The following is an 11,039-nucleotide window of genomic DNA, read 5'->3' on the forward strand; positions in this document are numbered from 1 at the left end:
TTGAGATTTGAGGAAAGTCAATATTAACGATCTGAATTCAACAAAGGAAAAGGAAAAGAAAAGGAAAAATGTTTATGATCAAGAAAAAGGTTTTATGTTATGTCATGTTGAGGAAAAAGAAAGGAAAATGTTAAGGTTTATGTTATGCATGTCATGAAAATGTTTATGCTTAAAGTTGATGCATCATTATGAAAATGTTTCTATTTAAAGTTCATGCATCATAAAAAGGTTTGCGAAAATGTTCATGTTTGAAGTTTATGCATCTTAATGAAAACGCTATTTTAAGTACAAGTATTTTTCACTGTTGCTTGTGGTTTTATACGTATTACTCGTTATCAAGAATATGACGTGTTGAGTCTTTAGACTCACTAGGTGTGATGGATGCATGTGAGGTTGAGGGAGGGCTTGACGGATGATTTGACTGGACTGAAGGCGCACACAACCCGAGGACCAGCACTTCTAATTTTTTTGCATTTACGATTTATGGTTCATGATTTACGTTAAAGATTTTAAGACTATTTATTTATGCTTTTGAGAGGTTTTTGAGAGATTATAGTATGGGCTGTATTTCTCAATTATAAAGTTGGTTGTTTTATTTTAAAATGATGTCCAAAATATTTTATGTAATTTTTAGTGGTTCGGCCGATGCTAGGGAGGTTTAAAAAAAAATTTCTAGTACTTTTAAAGCAATAAAAAGGGCAGACGTTTCATAACATGCATATAAATATATATCTAGATTTCATTTGAAGGTCAATCATCCTTGTTTCGGTCTCTACATAAATATACAAGATAGATATAGGCTTCAAAATAATCAAGAGTGTATACGAGTTTTGTATATATATAAGAGTGAATTCTTTCAATTTGAAATATCTTTTGTATCTTGGATTCATTGATAATAAGATTGACTCTCACGTGGATGTAGATCTATTCATGATCGAACCACGTAAATCTTCTGTTAGGATCGATTAGGTGGTAAATCGTTGAGCTACAATAGCTAAGTTCTTGAAATATTGAACACCGATGAATTAAATCGAGTTTGGTTTTCAAACCAAATGAAAAACACTCGAAATAATCTTTCGTAGAAACTGATTAAACATTTTGTAAAGCATTTAATATATATGCAAGTTGAATGAGTAAAAAATATTTTGGTTGAATCATTTTATCAAACACTTGGTATGCAATATTTTTGTATTTGAAGAACACATAAAATGCTTCAACAATGCATCCTTAAAACAATGGAAATGATAAGCAAATGCAATAAACAAGTAGACACGAATTTGTTTATGGATGTTCGGAGACTTCAACTGCTCCTACGTCAACCCTTCTTCCCCTTGAAATAGAATCCACTAGAAGACTTTAATTTATACAACAACTTGTATAAACCCACTCCAGAAGGGCAACACTCAACTAGAACTCCTAGCATTCAAGATTACGGGCAGCACCTCACAATCAGCATATTGTTTAATGTCTCATATGAAAAAACTACATACACAAGTATATTGTCTTTGTGCAAGACTCACTCAACTAATCTTTGAAATTCAACTATCTTGTATATGTGTGAGTGACTGTGTATTAGAAATTTATCTTTTACAGTATACATCTGAAATGTATCCTTACACAAGGGCTTGTGCTCTCAACTAGCTGTTTTCTTCATGCTAACTGCCCATACTATGAATCATTTTCAAAAGCTCTTGTTTGATCTTTTAGATGTTGTATTTATAGGCCCCAACAATGATATATGTTTTAGACACAAGAATATGACCGTTTGGAAAGTTTCTCTACTATTTCTGAAATTGCAACGGTCAGATTCGTGTTGATGGACTTTTTTTGAGCTTAAACTGGTCAACTCAGCTTGTCGTTCAGTTCAGTTGGTCAGCAGCTGGTTCAGTTCAGTTGGTCAGCAGCTGGTTCAGTTAGTTCAGTTTCAGCTGGTGTGCTGAAATCAGCCTAGATGACTCTAGTTTGTACAAAACTCAGTAGTTTTATCGTCATTTATCAGCATCTTAAGCTTTGATTCAGATTTTGACTTCGATATCTTTCTAACGCATACTGAATCGCTTGATTCCAATAACCGAGCTGAGAGATATGACCAAAATACTGCAACAGCTCATACTTAACTGATTGTTGTCTTTGTGCAATCAGTTTGGTAATTAAGCGATTGGTTAGACCTTAATAACATCCGAATTTAACCAAATGATGTGAAATACGACTTGTTCCAATTTGAGTTTTCTGATCAGTAAAATTTGGCGGATTGTCATTTGAATTTTCCAACTGCGAGATATCATCAAAACACTGAAACTTGCCATAAATTCAGTTTGGGTGAATTCTACGAAGGATTATTTCGAGGGTCTTCTGTTTGGTTTGAAAACCAAACTCGATTTAATTAATTGGTGTTCAATATTTCAATAATCGAGTTATTGTAGTTCAACGATTTACCCCCTAGTCGATCATATGTTAGTTGAATCAATTGTTTATCCAAGTTTTGTGATCATCAAAAAGGGAGAGATTATTATAACATTTCATGTTCACAATCTTTATTTTAATATTAACAAAACTTGTTATTGTATTTCTAACATATTTACTCACGTGTGAAGTTGCAAACACAAGAAGCAAAGATTTCGAACATGAAATGTTCCAACATCTTTTTTTTTATTTCTTGCATATCCATTGATTGGTTTACAAGTTCTTGATTCAACGGCTAGTTTCAACGATTGAATTCGTGTATGTACTGAAAAGCAATTTCACGAGATCATCATGGTGAGTTACTACAAGTGTATCAGAGGCATGGTCTAAATCGAGCCATGTGGGTGGAATCCGCATATACTTAAATACAGGAGGTGAGAACTCTCGGTAAATCCGTGATGAGATCGAGGCAAGTGGTGCTCCAAGTATTTCATATAAAGCGTGCGCTTCCAATGCATTAGAGATGAGTGGCCTTGATTAGAATGTATGATCCTCTTGTTGGATCTCGATTTTCTCGTGCCCAAAATGGAGCGAAAGTTTAAAATTTTTTTTATTTCATTTTGACAATCAAAATAATTATTTTGGACACTCGTATGATTTTAATAATTAAAAATACATAGGATGTTTAGTAAATATACCTTAGTGAAAAATTTTCACTTTACTCCAACTACTCCGGTATCAGCGGACGTAGCTCTTGTTGTAAATCCCTACTAACGTTCTTCGATCTCCTTCTTTAATCTTCGAATCAGGTCCACGACCAGATTACTTGTTTCTCTTCTAATTTGCACTAGAAAATTAGAAGATGTTTTGCGTAGAGATAGAACACGAAAAATTCGACTCAATAATCTAAGCCAAATTTTTCTTGCTTTTTGAAGGAATTTTCGAGGGTTTTTTGGAATTAGGAAGAGCCGAAAGTTTTTGAGGCAAAAAGCCCCCTTTGCATGTCTCGAATGAATCTATTTTAATTAGAAGAAATATTCTAATTATTTCTTTAATCCATCAGTTACATAATTAATCTAATTAATTAACTAAACTATAGATTCTAAAATCCATGCCCAAAAGCTTTCGGATGATGCTTGTCCAATTAAGAATAATAATATCATTATTTTAATACTAATCTTTCTTTACTTAATTAATCCAATTAATTAAGTTAATTAAAGATTCTTAATTCATATCCAAACATGGTGACTCTCGAAAATGGCACACAACTAATCTTCCAATATTATTTTCTTTGTGTGCAAGTTTTAAATTATGTTATCATGAATATTTTCATATTACATAAATCAATACCATATTAAATAAAAACTTAATGGGCTATATTTTAATTTTGAGATCACCAATATCCAAATAAGACATGTGCACTCCCTTTGACTATTTTAGCAATCATACTCTCAAAATTTTTATAAGCTTTTATAAACTTTTTTTTATAAGCTAATCGATTGATCATATCAAACTTATTTATTATAAATTCAACTCATTGAACTTATTATCTCAACAGGAACAAGTAAACCAGTACTTGTGTGACCCTCAATGGTTCAGGGATACAGCTAGCCATGGTTTCACAACTTTTTGTGATTCAGGACATAATCCTTTATTCGGGCTTACCCTAATTTGCCCCATTCCATGCACCAACATTTGATCATGAGATTGCCATAAAATATTTTCTGATTAAACCCATCGAATCATGGTAAGAGTGTCTAGTAGCATCGCCCCATGATTCCCTAGGCATCACTGATAGTGCCTGCAAGAACCAGTCGGTTATGATTAACGTACAGTACGGTTCCTTCATCTCATATATCCCGATCGAATCTTCAACCATTGGTTCATCGAGGGTTGCATAATAATTCGATAACTATGTGACACATATAAATAGTGGCATCGCATGTACTATTGGAGAACTCCTTCTCTAACGTACATCTCATACTCTGGCCAGAGATTCCACGCACTATTATTTCATCAGATCACATAGGATATCCACACCCATAGGTGAGCGGTGAATTCCCGACTAAATGCACTGGCTCCTACATGTGTCGCAACTGTACTCAACCTCGCCACCTGATGACTCTCCTGGAGCCGGTAAACGAGTCAAAGCGCTGTCCTAGCATATAGAGCCTCAGTGTTGTCCCGGGTCGTAAGGACTAATGGTGTACAATCATAACCACGGACTTATCCTCTCGATAAATGATAATCACTTGGAAAGTCCGAGGGAGGGTAGTTCGATATAATCATCATATGACTACCCATCTGCATGTTTGGACATCTCTATGCCCTTACCAAGAAATGCAGTACACAATTTCACAGATGCTAGTCTCGAGCTCAAGCGACCTTTATCCATGTTTTAGGCGGCTGAATCGACTAGGAACGAACTTAAAATATGCAGTGTTTACAAATGAGTTTCAACATCGAATTACGATTCATTTGTATTAAAGCATAATCAAGGACTTTATCTATGCTGTTTGCATTAGTATACAGATAAAGTAAACAAGACCATGAAAAGTTAAATTATATTAAAATAAAGATTTTTTATTACACTTGAGTCAATAAATTCCCTAGCCAACCGTTGGCTTGCAGGGCATCTACTCTAACAATCTCCCACTTGCCCTAGAGCCAACTACCCATAACTTTAATCCCATTGCTTCGCGATGCTTCTCAAACAATGGTCCTGGCAAGAGCTTTGTAAGTGGATCAGCAACATTATCTGCAGAGGGGACTCTTTCGACTGATATATCACCTCTTCCCACAATTTCCCGGATGATGTGGAACTTTCTCAGTATATGTTTGGATCTTTGATAAGACCTTGGTTCCTTTACTTGCGCAACGGCACCAATTTTGTCGCAGTACACCGGGACTGGATCAACTCCATTAGGAATAATGCCCAACTCTTGGACAAAATTCCTCATCCAAACTGCCTCTTTGGCTGCAGCAGATGCAGCAATGTATTCAACTTCAATGGTGGAATCCGCAACGGTGTTTTGCTTGGAACTTTTCCAAGAGACAGTCGCACCATTTAGCATGAATATAAAACCAGAGGTCGATTTCGAATCATCTACATCACATTGGAAGCTAGAATCAGTGTAGCCTTCCAATTTCAATTATCCACCCCCATATACGATGAACAAGTTCTTAGTCCTTCTCAAGTACTTAAGAATATCTTTCACGGCCTTCCAATAAATTGGACCCGGGTTCACCTGATATCTGCTTGTAACACTCATAGCGTAAGCAACATCGGGACGTGTCTATATCATAGCATACGTGATACTACCAATGGCTGACGCATATGAAATATGTGTCATCATCTCTATCTCTTCATCAGTTTTGGGACACAAAACTTTAGATAGAGTAACACCATGACACATTGGTAAGTATCCTCTCTTGGACTCATCCATAGAGAATCGCTTCAAAATGGTATCGATATAAGTGGCTTGGGTGAGTCCTAGCATCCTCTTTGATCTATATCTATAGATTTGTATTCCCAATACATAGGATACTTCACCCATGTTTTTCATGGAGAATTTACTTGCTAACCATACTTTAGTTGATTGCAGTAGTCCTACATCATTACCAATGAGTAGGATGTCATCAACATAAAGTATAAGGAATGTCACTGCACTCCCACTGACTTTCTTGTACACGCATGGTTCCTCAGAATTCTTAGCAAAACCAAACTCTTTGATAGTGCTATCAAATCTAAGGTTCCAACTCCTTGACGCCTGCTTGAGACCATATATTGATCTCTGAAATTTGCATACCTTATGCTCACTTCCTACTGATGTGTATCCCTAAGGTTGAGACATATAAATTTCTTTTTGATGTCTCCACTGAGGAATGCAGTCTTTACATCCATTTGACATATCTCATATTCATACCATGCTGCTATGGCTAGTATTATTGTAATAGACTTAAACATATCAACTGGTGAAAAAGTTTTCTCATAGTAAACTCCTTGCCTTTGAGTATAATCTTTTGCAACCAGTCTTACTTTGAAGGTCAATACCTTCCAATCCACCCCAAGCTTTCTTTTGTAAATCCATTTGTATCCTATGAGAATGATTCTCTCAGGTGGATCTACCAATGTCCAGACTTGGTTTGAATACATAGAGTCCAACTCAGACTGCATGGCTTCAAGCCATTTGGATGAATCAGTATCAGATATTGCTTCTTTGAAATTCATTGGATCACATCCAACACAATGCTCATCACGGCCTTGTTCATGAAGAAGCGTATATCTTGCAGGTGGTCTAATAACCCTATCAGACCCTCTAGGAGCTTGTACTTCAACTACTGGTTGTTGGGAAATGGGTTCAACTTCTATAGTTGAGGGAGTATCTTGAATTTCTTCAAGTTCTATCATCTTGTCTTTTCTATCTAATAGAAATTCTTTTTTCAAAAAGGTGGCATTTTTTGAAACAAACACTTTTGCATCACTGGGATGATAGAAATAATATCCAACAGAATTCTTTGGATATCCTACAAAGTAGCACAAAATGGATCTACTATCCAATTTGTCTCCCACTGTCTGCTTGACGTAAGCAGGACATCCCCATATTCTCGTGTAAGAATATTTGGGAATTTTTCCCATCCATATCTCATATGGTGTTTTATCAACTGCTTTAGTATGGACATTAATCAACAACATTGCCGTAGTTTCAAGCGCAAAGCCCCAAAACGATATAGGCAATTCAGTGAATCCCATCATGGATCGAACCATGTCCATCAAGTTTCGATTTCGACGTTCAGAAACACCATTCAATTGTGGTGTTGCTGGTGGAATCCACTGTGAGAGAATCTCATTCTCTTTTAGATAACCCAAAAATTCAGCACTTAAGTGTTCACCACCTCGATCAGATCGAAGTGCCTTAATACTTCTTTCTAGCTGGTTTTCTACTTCAGATCTGAACTCTTTGAACTTTTCAAATGCTTCAGATTTGTGTTTCATCAAATAAAAGTACCCATACCTCGAATGGTCATCAGTAAAGGTAATGAAGTAGGAATGCCCAAATTTTGTGCTAACACTTAGCGGGCCACAAACATCCATGTGGATCAAATCCAGTAGACCATGTGCACGTTCCACGTTTCCATTGAATGGAGTTTTAGTCATCTTTCTTTTTAGACAGGACTCACGAGTAGGTAGAGAATTTATGTCTAACAAGTCAAACATGCTTTCTCCCACTAGCTTGTGCATTCTTCTTTGGAAAATGTGACATAGTCTAGCGTGCCATATTTGTGCGGGATTAGGATCATCTAACTTTTTTTTGTTCGTCGTTGAAATCCTGTTTACTTTGGACATTCACTTATCATTTTCAAAACATTTCTGGCCCAGATAATTTCTTATGTCAATTCTTCTTGCAGTGAAACAAATATGTTATGACTTATCAGGCTTTGTGGGCCCTTTAAGTATCCTTCGAAATTTGCCTCTTATTGGGTTTATTTTTCATGTGAGCGGCATAACATTTTTTTGCCTTACCTTGTGAGCCAATTTTCGTCCTGACGAGAGGCCCATTATAAAAAACAACATTTTTTTGTTTTATGGTGATCTCATAAGTCATAAGCGTATTGACTAGCTCTTCAAGGTTATCATCTATCTTATTCAAATTGAATTTCACCATAAACCCATCAAATGAGGAAGAGAATGTCAATAAATTGATGTCATCAATTAACTCATTAGGAATCACGTATTTCAGGCCCACCACATTGTCAATAAGCCCAATCATATGTACACCATGCTCATGGGCCAAAACTTCATCTTGCATGCGTGTAGTCATGAGCTCCTTGATAGTGGTGTGCATCATTTTATGAGTTTCATGCACTATGCAACTCTTGTACGTGCATTCGAATGTCAGCAGCATTCATCATTTCCTCAAACTGTCTCTACAGTTCATTTGACATAAAAGCGAGCATGTTACACTTTAGCTTGCATACTATGGTCCTACCATCTTGCATGCTTTGTCAGTTCAGCATGACTGACATTAGTGTGCATGCCATTTTCTCTGAATTCATAACAATTTTCCCAACCAGTCTTGAAAATTAGATTCGGTTAGCTTGTTAATAATAAAAATGGATTACGTGACGAAATCGAAAATATACTGATATGGAAACAGAATAATGGTTGCTGATTATTTTAAAATAATTTTAAGATATAAAATATGGATTTTATTTTATAAATCTCTCTCCCACTATTTTGACATTTCCACCACCCTCTGATGAAAAAGAGAAATCGTATTTCCTTAGTGGGCATGTAGAGTCCAATTAGACAATTATAATCTTGAATAATATCAGCCGATTATAATTTCTAAAAGGTAGAATCCAATTGCATCCCTATGCAACCTCCGCGTGTTTTGCCTCACGTTTAATAAGGACCCAATAATATGACGCTGTTTATTTTCGCGTGTCAAACCGACCCATCAATATTGATTTGTAGTGGACGATCGCCATGAGTTCCCACAATAATATGAGCCGAAGTCATGGGAGTTCCACTCAATTCACATCATATGTCGGTGGAAGTCACAGCTTTCCGGCGTCCAGGTCTGCCCAATAATATGAGCCAGACACAGTCCGCGGGTAGTGATCAACATGCAACCACGGTTGATGGAAGGCAAAAAAAATTAAACTCTTTTAATTTTTACTTTTGTGGTTTGATATAAATTTTGAATCTTATTCAAAATGAAGGATTTTAATTTTAAAATTGTCTCATCATTTTAATTTAAAATCATGTGCCACGAGTTTGTATTTTTGCCGGATTCATGCAACTATATTATTTAATAATAAACATACATGCATACTACTATATATCACATAAATATCATAATATGACATTCAACAATAAAAAGGATGATCGATCGCCAACACTATTAGATCCATGTGAGTCAGAGATGGATTCAAGTCCAAAAACTAGGTGAATGCAGAGATGCAAATGCATCTATTACAAGTGCTTCCAATATTTTACATGTCTTCATCTTGTGCATCGGGCCCACCATCTTCCAAACTTGATCTCCCACTATTTTTAATAATTACATTTAAATAGCCATGACACATAAGAGATACATCTCATGGGTGAGAACGGGCCATAAACGAGGCCCACTTTAATAATATCAAATATTAATAAAATTAATAAAACAGTAAAATATCCTAACATACACCGAACACATTGGTCAAGGCTCTCGATTATCCTTCATGCATTTAATATCAAATATTAACATCAATTAATTAAACAAATTTAATTAACTGATAAATCATATATCTAACAATTTTATAACTAATCACCACAATTATTATTGAATGATATCAATAATAATTGATTTCTTTTAAAATTTATTTTTACCATAAATAACTAAAATCATATTCTAATTATTTATTTTACAAAAAAATTATTAATTTTTCAAAAATTAATGTTTCAAAAGATAAATTGAACTAATTTTCATAAAATATCAATTTAATCCAAAGTTTTGAAAAATCAAAAAATCGCACCCTAGGCCCAAACAATTCAAGCCCAATATCCAACACGGTTCCCGAGACACTCCCGGGCAGCCGCCCGTGCTGCCCGCCCACTGCTCGATCGTATCGGGCAGTGGCGGGCAACCTGTGCGCATAGTGGGCGTTCAGGTGCGTGCAGTGTGCGGAACGCGCAGCCGCCGCAAGCTGTGCGGACGCTCTGCACAGCGCGTGCGGCTGCTGGGCGCTACGCGCCTGCCGTGCGCGCAGCCGCGCGCTGGACGCTGCGCGTGCAGCCCTGCGCACGTGGTCTGCCTGGAACAGTTCCGGGCAGATCCGAATTTTTTTTTAAATAGAAATTTTATGGTGCAATAATTTTCGAAAATATTTTCTTGTGTGGTTAGAAATTAATTATTCAATATAAAAAAAAACCATACGATATAGAGAACCTGGCTCTGATATCACTGTTGGATCTCGGTTTTCTCGTGCCCAAAACGCAGTAGAAGTTTAAATTTTTTTACTTCATTTTGACAATCAAAATAATTATTTTGGACACTCGTATGGTTTTAATAATTAAAAATGCATAGGATGTTTAGTAAATATACCTTAGTAAATAATTTTCACTTTGCTCCAACTACTCCGGTATCAGCGAACGTAGCTCTTGTTCTGGGGACCCGGACACTAATCATGTTCTTAATCATTATTGGGACAATTTAATCAATTATAATAAACATGGTCCTAAATTATATATATATATTTTTAATACAGTATTAAATGCGGAACGTAATGGAATACATTCTAAATATACATGTCAGTATTAAAGTACAAGTCTTATACTATATACAATCATTTAAACTAAGGTTTAACAACTAAATATCAAGTGTCCAAACTCTATCTCAAATCAAAGTCCGTAGTCTCCACTCTAATCACGATCTCTCTCTTCATCTCCTCGACCCCGATCCTGTCCCACCTGTTGTCATGCACACATACAAACACGACAACAGCCGGATAACTCCGGTGAAAAATACATCCCAGTATAAATCAACGAAACATGCAATCATATAAATAATGTAAAAGCATGTATCAGATATCAGTAATATGTATCAAAATCTGAAACATAATCAATATAAAATCGTCACTCAGACTCG

Source organism: Primulina tabacum, chromosome 9, assembly GCF_025594145.1.
Source record: "Primulina tabacum isolate GXHZ01 chromosome 9, ASM2559414v2, whole genome shotgun sequence".
Classification (NCBI taxonomy): domain Eukaryota; kingdom Viridiplantae; phylum Streptophyta; class Magnoliopsida; order Lamiales; family Gesneriaceae; genus Primulina; species Primulina tabacum.